This window comes from Rutilus rutilus (assembly GCF_951802725.1).
Source record: "Rutilus rutilus genome assembly, chromosome: 6".
In the NCBI taxonomy this organism is placed as follows: domain Eukaryota; kingdom Metazoa; phylum Chordata; class Actinopteri; order Cypriniformes; family Leuciscidae; genus Rutilus; species Rutilus rutilus.
Genome location: NC_140214.1, coordinates 20,283,048 through 20,293,411, shown reverse-complemented (window position 1 = coordinate 20,293,411; position 10,364 = coordinate 20,283,048).

Sequence of the window (10,364 nt, the reverse complement as noted above, 5' to 3'; positions counted from 1 at the left end):
CTATGTGACGTCACCCCATAACACATTTTCCTTCCACTTGTCAAATCACGGTGCTAATGCTGCGATAATCTATGGAGACAGATCGAGATGCCTGTGTGTTTTGTACCCATATGTCACCATTCAAACAAAATGGGCTGTTCTTTATTCAGATTCCCGTCTGATGTAATCGAAAGCAGCGAAGAGTTGTAGTCCACAAAGTGCTCTCACACAAAGTCTAACCATATCAAACTTCTACCCGCTAAATTGTAGCATTCTTCACACGAAAAATTATATAAAAAATTCACAGACAACATATGGTCACATTCATGGCAAAATTCAAACGGGACCAGAAAATAATTATTTTCTCACATTCACTTGCATTGACGATTTTTCAACCTAGAGGTCCAGTGGGGTTAGCGGAAGGGGCGGGACCTACCAGCTCTATAGTGAATGGTAAACATGCCATTTAAAAGCTCATTGGCTGCAGATGCAACATGAACCATTCAGCTTGTGCCAAGTAGTTAACGCAGTAAAATCATCAGCTTGCGTTAATGACACATCAGCCTGCGCCATCTAGAGTTTCATGAAAGAAGTATCCATTTACCTATTTTAGTAGCTTGTGTAGATAACATCTTTAAAGGAACAGTATGCAAATTTTGCCGCTAGAGGTCGCGTTTTCAAAACAATAACAAAGGCGTAGCTTGATGACGCTGTGAATGAGCGTGAAATCATGGGAGTTGCCATTTTCAAGTCCACAGCTGATGGAAAGCAATCCGACGGGACACAGGCAGTCGTGTCTTGTTCATGTGAGCTAATCTATTGAAGAGTAGCTAGGAACTCACCGCGCCTTAAAATTAGTCCATATGAGGTGCGTAGACAAAAAAAAAAAAGCAATTAAAATTGTGGGGTAACGCAGCTAGATATTAGAATATCATATTAATAAAAGCTGGATGACTTGTGTTCCTAAATGGAATGCAATTCATTTTAAAATATATTGTATGGTGGATAAAATGCTGCATTATTGTTACTACAAATAAAGTTCTTTCTGATTTTGCTATGTTAGCCACTTGACAAAATAGTGTTGTCTCTGAGGCATGGTACAAACATGTTATCAAGAATACTATATTGTATATTCAAACAATAAGACTAATCGTGTTGAACTATATAACAATGATTCATTTTCTGCCTATAAAAGTATCTAAACAGTTGCTCACCTGTCTAATAAAACACATAACATTAAAAACATATATAAAACATATATTTAGGTGTTTAGAAATCAATGGTAGCGCGGACATGACGTCATTGACAGGCGGCGCATTGACACAGTCAATTACACTGGTTAAAATAGCTAATTTCAGATTTAACATTGTTGGAAACATTTGGGATAATGTAAGAACACAAGTCAACAAAATATACAACATTGTTTTAGTGTTGTTGCTATATTTTAATCCAAAAATCGTATATATTGTGCCTTTAAAAGGCAGCAATTTAACTTTAAATTGAGAGCGTAGTTTATAGCTTGGCATGTTTAAAAATAGACTTGAGATCAATGACAAAGTCTTGCACAACTAACTTGACTTGCCATCTTGAAAATAAAAAAGGAGAAAGAGGAATGACTTATTTAAGATTCCCATGCGAGTGCCATTCCAGGAGAATGACAGAGCCTCAAAGGTACAGGCAGCCGACAGAGGAAGCAGCACTTAGTGCCTGATCAGCACAACAGGGGGGGCTTTTCAAAGGCCTTTATGAAGCCCATCTGTCATTGGCCCTGTGCAGGGTTAGTAATGGTCAGGAGCGAGGTCTCTTCTAGACAAGGCCTTGTCCATAACCCCAGGAAGACAAAGGTGACGCTCAAGGCAAAACTGTCACTTCCTTTCTATGGAAATTACACAATCGGACACACAGACGAGGAAAAATAAAAAAGGTTGTCAACATTTTCTGTAGTCTTCCTGTCTGGGAGCAGAGAGATGGATGGTCACATTAGTTACGCTGGTAAAAGGTACATACAGCACAGTGTCATGTGTTATCCCTGCTCTAGGTCGTCATAGGATAACATTCATACATCATAGATGGGTTATGTTCTCCAAAAAAACCTCTGTAGCTACAAAAGAACTGCAATGGTTGTCTGATTCATTAAGCATGAAAACTCTAGCAACTTATTGAGTAAATGTAAAAAAAAAAACAATGGCTTTATGATTCTTCCTTGACATTTTACTTTGTAGCCAATAATTTATGCTGTAAAACAAAATGTCTCTTCAAGTAGGCCTAACTAATCAATCTTATTAATCCACCATTCTAAAAATCTAATTTAGGACTACAAACTTAACAGCTCTATTCAACCCAAACAACATCAGATCAACAAAAGAAGTCAATTTATTCATTTGGGATATACACCCCTGGCAATCAAATAATCAAATAAGGCATTTTAACACTGTGGGACATGATGTAAATATGCTCCAATTCATGGGTTTAGAGAGTTTGTTAATCGGTCTCAGGGGGAGACCGTGAGAACCGCCTCCTGCAATGAGAGGCTTGGTATATTTTTAACTTAAACATCTGTATCCCGAATGGGATGAATGAAGATCTGTCACTAAGTTGTTTCTTATAAACGGAACACACAAATGTGTATTGTATGTTAATTTTTTTTATATGTATAACAATCGTTGTCTTTCATTCATGGACTGTTTGAAACATTAGTGACATTATTGGCTGGATATCATTTTAACATTATTGGCTTGTGTTAATATGGATGTGGTAATGGGTGTGGGCATATAAGATTGGCTACATTGTTACTTTGTTGCACACTGAAGAAGGCGCGCGCCGAAACGCGTCTGTGCAAAATAAAGTATATATACGCATAGTGCGGCCTCTCTTCCACTTTAATCAAAGAATCTTAACATGATTAAAATCTCTTGAGACCCAAAAGATAAGTAGTCTAGAATTTTGGAGAACATTAAAAAAAGTATAATCAAGTTAAAATTTGGTTTAAAAAATAAATTCACTTAATGACTTTATAACTTTTAAGCTTTAACATGGTCTTTTAAAAGAAAATATGTTTAAAGGTGAAGTGTACAATTTATTCTACAATATGTTAAAATACAGGGATTTCCTATATCCCAGCTTAACTATAAGAAATTATAAGAAAGACATTTGTAAGTCCATGAAAATTGTAAACACATTAAAAAATGAGTGTACTGCAAGTTTGTAATCAATGGAAAATGACAGGAGGGTTCTGGACCTGTTTTGCAATTCTGTTTGGTGCCACTAGAGGCACAGGGATTACACACTTCACCTTTAATACAGGTGTCAGTTGTGCATGCCTGTTCTGGAAAAGCAATATATAAACCATTATTTAAAAGTTTGGGTTTGTTTATGATTTTTTTTGTGTGTGGTTTTAAATAAGTCTCTTATGCTTACCAAGGCTTAATTTATTTGATCAAAAATACAGTAAAAACAGTAATACCATGCAATATTATTACAATTTACAATAACTGTTTTCTATCGGAATATATTTTAAAATGTAATTTATTCTTGTGATGGTAAAGGTGAATTGTCAGTAGCCATTACTCCAGTCTTCAATGTCTCACAATTTTGTTTCTGATTTGGTGCTCAAGAAACATTTCTTACAATAATCAAAGTTGAAAACAGTTGTGCTGCTTAAAGGAACACTCCACCGTTTTTTGAAATAGGGCTTATTCACCTTCTTTCCTACATTTAGATAGGTGGGCAAATGCATTTTTGTCTCAGTGCATGCATTGTTTTAGTTTGACAGGGTCGGCGCTAGCTTAGCTTAGCATAATGAATGGAATCCTTTGTTGCCAGCTAGCATGTCCTGAGTAAAAGTGATATAAAAAATAAAAAAAAAACACCTAATTACTTCTTGTGTCCTGCGTATTCACAACAAGTACAAATAGCGATGCAGATTAACACTAGGCGATTTCCTAGGCAGATATTGACTTGGGACTATATTAGGGGGAAGCACAGGCAAAGCACTGCTACTTGGGCGCAGAGATATCACGCCCAAGTAGCAGTGCTTCGCCTGTGCTTCCCCCTAATATAGTCCTTAATTTATAAGTCAATATCTGCCTAGGAAATCGCCTAGTGTTAATCTGCATCGCTATTTGTACTTGTTGTGAATACGCAGGCCACAAGAAGTAATTAGGTGTTTTTTTTTTTTTTATCACTTTTACTCAGGACATGCTAGCTGGCAACAAAGGATTCCATTCATTATGCTAAGCTAAGCTAGCGCCGACCCTGTCAAACTAAAACAATGCATGCACTGAGACAAAAATGCATTTGCCCACCTATCTAAATGTAGGAAAGAAGGTGAATAAGCCCTATTTCAAAAAACGGTGGAGTGTTCCTTTAATATTTGTGTTAAAACATTAATTGATTTATCTTTAACATTTTTGCTAGAACATTTGGAATAGAAATATTTTGTAACATTATAAATGTCTTTACTGTCACTTTTTTATCAATTTAATGCGGTCTTGCCAAGTCAAAGTATTAATTAAAAAAAAGAAATCATACTGACCCTCAAACTTTTGAAAGGCAGTGTAATATTCCCTGTAAAAAGATGCTTACATTTAAGCTTACAGCTTTTATGTAAAAGGCACCAACATTACCCACCCACCTCTATTTGACAGAGTGTGATTGGCTTGAATCCCACTATTGCTTTTAAACCTCAATTTCACTCATGCTGATCTAACCCCAAGTTGTCTCCAACCAAGTTTTGCTGCTGAGCTGCACAAAGCCACCTCTGATTAAGGTAATTATTGTGATATGTAGTTGTGAAAGCATGTCATTCCACCGTGAGATTAAAACTCTTACTCTTCATAAGCCATTCATTTATAAATTGGCTGTTTTGAAAAGACTCGCAAACTGTGCCACACTGCGTCATCTAAATCATCTACATGAATAATGACTGCCGACTTCTGCGGAGACTCAGTGGAGAGGCTATCATTCTGTATTAGTGCTGCAGAGAGGCCTTTTCATAGCTCCAGCTAAATATTATCAGCGAGCTGCGCTTTCAATGGGGGTGCTGTGTTTGAATTTGCATTATCATTACCAATGTGTCTTGCTGAGCTCCCTCATTGACCAGCTCTCTTTCTTTCTCACTCTTTTTCTACTTCAGCAGGCTGGTAATGGCATGTGGGCAGAGGGGTCAATATACATGGCAGCTTTGAGAAATCAGCTAAGCTCTAGTTGAGGAGCTCAAGGCACCTTTGCTCAGTGCAGGGCCAAAGGTAGAGCTCTGCCCATCCAACCCTTTACCGCACCCTGGGGAGAAGAATACTGTAAGATTTATCTGTCAAAAGGTTTTGTGTCTCACTCTCTCTCTCTTTCTTGTCATTCAGAAAGACAATCGGCCAGAAGACAGCGTAGGCGAGTCAGTTCACTCGACGGCCATCTTGGTGATGTCGCCTGCAGCTACAGTACTGTTCTCTCCTGTCTGCTTGAATGAGAAAAACTAAAATCTCCATTTTCTTGTCAAGATTATGTTTCAGTAATTCGTTCAAGCAAGAAAATGTGCTTCTTTAGCTTAAATCACACGCGCATGCACATTCTAGAGTAAACAAACCGTCAATATAGCACAACAGTGCACCTTTTTAAGCCACCTCCATTCCGGAATTATTTTTCCCATTTATTTTTTCATAGGGGTTTAAAAAAAGAATTCTAAGCTATAAACCAAACCAACCAGCTCTGTCAGACAAAAAGGCAAAGGTACAGTACAATACTGTGCGCTTAATGTCAATGAGGGAATGAACTGCAATTCCAAATTAATTAAAATGGTTTGATTACAACTATATAAACATTACATTTGAAGTTTATATATTCAGATATAATTTAGTTATACAGTATACAAATATAAAATTTGCTTGTGTATTTAGACCTCAATTACATACTGTATTACATTTCAAATTTCTTTTGTTTACATATTTGTAATCAATCGTTTTGCACTGCTTTTAATATGTCATGTCATTTGTACAGCGTCATAGGAATTGTGCAATTTGTTTGCTGCAGTTCTCTGATACTTTTTCTATTAAATATGATTTTAAATATGATTTTCAGAACCCATGTCATGCTCTATTGGCTCTTTGGCTGACTCACCTTTCCTACAGATGCCATAATGAGCTAGCCTGACGTCGTCATACTCAGATTCTAGTCAGAATGTGAGTCTGATACTGCTCCATTGAGCTTTGATTATGGGGCGTGTTTCAACCGAATCAGGAAGGAAAATGCCTCTGCACTCAATTGGATAGACTTACAACCAATCAGAGCAACGGAGTAAGTTTTCATTCATGTTTCCGATCGACAAATGCCTTGATCGCGGTTCTCTGTTCCTCTTTTAAAATGAATGCGCTGTCGATATCTTCTATAACAGACGCGATGGCGGAATCTACACATGATGTTTCATAAACAAAGTTCGGCAGGAGCACGTTCACATAATCAATCCAATCAACTTGTCATCAAACACCATGTCTACCCTATCAGCATGAGAGGAAACATTTTTTCACTCTGTCAACTCACCTAACATTCCTTGACAGTTTTCAGCATCCCTCCACTCACTCTTGGCCTGTTCTTCCACAGCTAGGAATACGGTGGGAGTACTTTGGGTTCGGGCCGAATACCGAGCCCGGAGCCTCTCCTCGGACAGCACGCCAAATACGCATTTATTCTATCTGACTTATTTGTAAGTGTGAACTCGTGAAATCTCAATTCTCAAGCGGCTGTCGTCTTTGTTGTTAACGAATTCAACCCAAGCGCTCGTTGGTGACGTAGATGATTACGTTGCTCATCTGTCCATCATCGTATAAAGCCCTCCCTGACAATTTGATTGGTCCGAACAATTTTTGTTCGGGCATAATAGCTCCTCAACGGAGCGAGTCCAGACCGAACTTCCCGAACAAAAAAATTTGTGGGCGGGGCTAAGTTCGGCTGGCATCCAGGCTAATAATGAGCATTATGACTGCTCTCATTTATTCAGACTCCTCCTTATACTGCCGCTGGTACAAGTGAAGAGCTGAAATCAACAAAGGTCTTCGTAAAGGCAATGACATTGCACATCAAGTGCACTGTTCTGCTTTGACATGTCATTTGTGCTTTTCCATTCTAGCTTGGAAGACTGACTTTTTACTCCAGTCTAGAGATTCATTGCTTAGAAACAGATTCAATAAAAAGTTTGTTCTCTTGTATGTTAACATGCAAAGAGTTCTTTACTTGCATTCTCCATTAGAGCTATCCTGAGGTCAACATACACAGCACTGAAAGCTGTCTGAACCTTTGAATAAAACTCAAGCAGCACTCAAAGAGAACTCTGGGAGTCTATTAGACCATAAAAGAGAGGGACACATTGCTGTGGAGTATAAGAGAGAGCCATGGCAGTGGAAGTAACGTGCTGAGTCATTCAGAAAAGGCCATTAAACTGCCTGGATGACTTCTGAAGTTTCACTAAGCACCCTCCATGCCACTCTGTAATGCGTTACCTGGGACCTTGGCAGCCTCTGCCTGCTTTTTAACATGGGAGATAATAGTAACTGTTTAATTATGAATTACTACAGGTTCACGAGATATGGATTACGGTGTATAAAAAAATGGCATCTGTGAAAATGATTAATGGGCCGCTATTGCCCGTCTTCCTCTACTTGATTGAGCGTGAATTCCATTGACTTTAATCCAGTTACCGCTTTTAAATGTATGAACAGCTCATTTCCTCTCAAACTCCAAATTGTTGGAAAGCATTACAACATCATTGAGTAATCCTGAAGGGTACTCGACATTACTGAAACTGGACAAACTTGTGATTAGAAGTTAGAACTGATGAAATAAAGGATTTAAGATCATTCTATAATAACATACAGAGTATACAGGGGCTGAATGGAATGTCAGGATGATAATGTATCTTTAAATTATGTCTGGTGTTCATTTAGGTCTTTTTCAGTGCAATTTGACCTAATTTAATTAATAAAAACAGCTACATTACATTTAACAGTGTTACTTTAATATTATTTATTTATATTTTGAATGAGATTTAATATTTTCAGTTTTAATATAAAATTTAGTTAAATTTTTTGTCATTTTGTCATGTCCTTTTGTCATTTTTATTGTTTTTAAAAAATATGTATTTCATATAGCTTCAATTAAGTTTTAGTCATTTTAGGTCTTTCAACTTGAACTTATTTTAGTACTGTAAATTGCCAATGCACCATTTCTGTTTTTTGTACATTTGAACATTCTTTTTTTAATCTATTTTATTAAGGTTCATCTAAATAGCTACTGAGAGAATAATGAGTAAATTCACCTATATCATTTACATATATTTTACAAATCCCCAAAAGATCCATGATTAGTTAATAGAAGGACTGAACAATTTATCAAATCAATACCAAATAATCACATATAAAGCCTCCAATGGCCCATGAATAAAGATCCAAAAGTCAACAAGGCAAAAGTGATGAACGGACATTACAAAAAGTGTCTTCGGTGATGTTATAAACCCTTTTTGTGTTTGAATTAATGAATGCTAAATTGGCAGCCCTGGTTAATACATGAACCACTGGCCGAAAACTGGACTTAACACCTGCTGCAATGTCCATGATCTGCCAAAAGGCTTGAGTACATCTTAACTTTGCATCGACGGAGGCGCTGTGACTTATTGGATTTGAGGGCGAAGACAGAATGTATTCAAAGAGCTTTTTCTGAAAGTGCTGCTGCAGAATCTCTGATTTTAACAGGCCTGATGCCAAGTCTACAGCTTTGTGTCTTCACAGCACTACATAACTGACACAGCAAGTGTTTCCTAAACACCAGATTTGTGCCTGCTTGGAGTTTTACTCATGTAACGCATGTCAAACGGTGTCTCAACGAAGACGATTTGCTAATAGCGTGTCGCACAATATGCAAGGTGGATTCACGTGATTCCTGTTTGATGTGACATTTCCCGTCAGGGTTAATTATCACATTGCTGTGGTGAATTAGCCTCGCTCAATGCCCATGTAAGCACAGCGTAGAGAGAGGGAGCGTCAGGGGTCACAGAATCGGTGGGCACACATAACAGACACGCAGAGAGATGAGGAAACTTAATCCTTTTTCTTTCATATCCATCTAGAGATTTCCCCGCTGTAATGAGTCTGGAATAAGAATCAAACACAAACAACTATGACCATCTATTTTCACCATAACAACATAATTCTGAGTTCAGCTCTGTTGTCAAAACAGTTCTTTTCTAAGGCAAGGCCCCATACTTATCTATTCATACCGTTCTGGTAATGTCTTCATTTCCTTCAGTGCCCTAGAAGTTTTACCCAACGAAAAGAGCAGCCGGCGAAATTATCCGCAGATCCGCAAAAGAAAAGCGAAGAAAATCTCACGGGAAGAAAACCTCTCTCAGCACACTAATACACCGAACACATTTCTCATTATATCTAATGCTGGCGAATGGCATCTTCAGCCACGCGGTGTGAGAATAGGATTTACACCTAAACAAAGGCAGCACAGAATCAATCTGAAAAGCTCTGGGACTTCGGATGACCAAGAGTCAGAGAGTGTGACTGAAGTGGAGCTCCAGAACCTCAAGCAGTCACCCAAATCCAGCCTAGTTCCTGTCAAGCATATCGCAGGCACACTTTAAATAGGGCCCTTCACAATGACAATCGATTCCTGCCCGCTGTCTGTCGCTTACACAAATTAGTGTGACGTTTTAGCCGCTTTCACATTAGTGTTAACATTTGCTTGACGCGGGGTGACTGTTAGCTTCTTAAAGAGTTCATTTCATTTGTTCAATTGTAATGAAAAGTACAAAGTTGCAAGATTTCTCTTTGTTACATCAGTTCTTTAGCGCTAAAGAAACATTAACACTGGCACAATGCTTTAATATTCAAGGAGAGATACTTAAGAAAATGTGGCATTACAACAGAGTATTTCGCAAGAAGGAAGAGGGTTTAGCGGGAGCATTAACAGCTCTGTCTGAATACACATATTTCCAATGAGTGAATTGTGCATACATTGTGCATACAAACTGTGCAAGAAAGAACAAATGTTTCCACATTAGCACGTGACATGGATCCCAATGCCCTCTGCGAAAGAGCCAAATAAATGGTTTCAAAAGTGTTATGACAGGATCAGAATGAAATCGTGTTTTTCCTCAGGCAATCGATGTAGAGGTGACCTATATGGAGAGGTACTATCCATTAAGTTGCACACTTTAAATGGATTAAATTGGACCATACAATGTGTTCCGGTGCCTGTGTGTGTGTGTGTGTCAACCCACTTCCATTAAGAGACAAAGAAATGTGTAAAATGTCCAAATAAATAACAAGAAAAATGAAACTTGATGCGAAAATATTTAACATATCATTTAGAATGACTGTAACTATAAAGGGTGA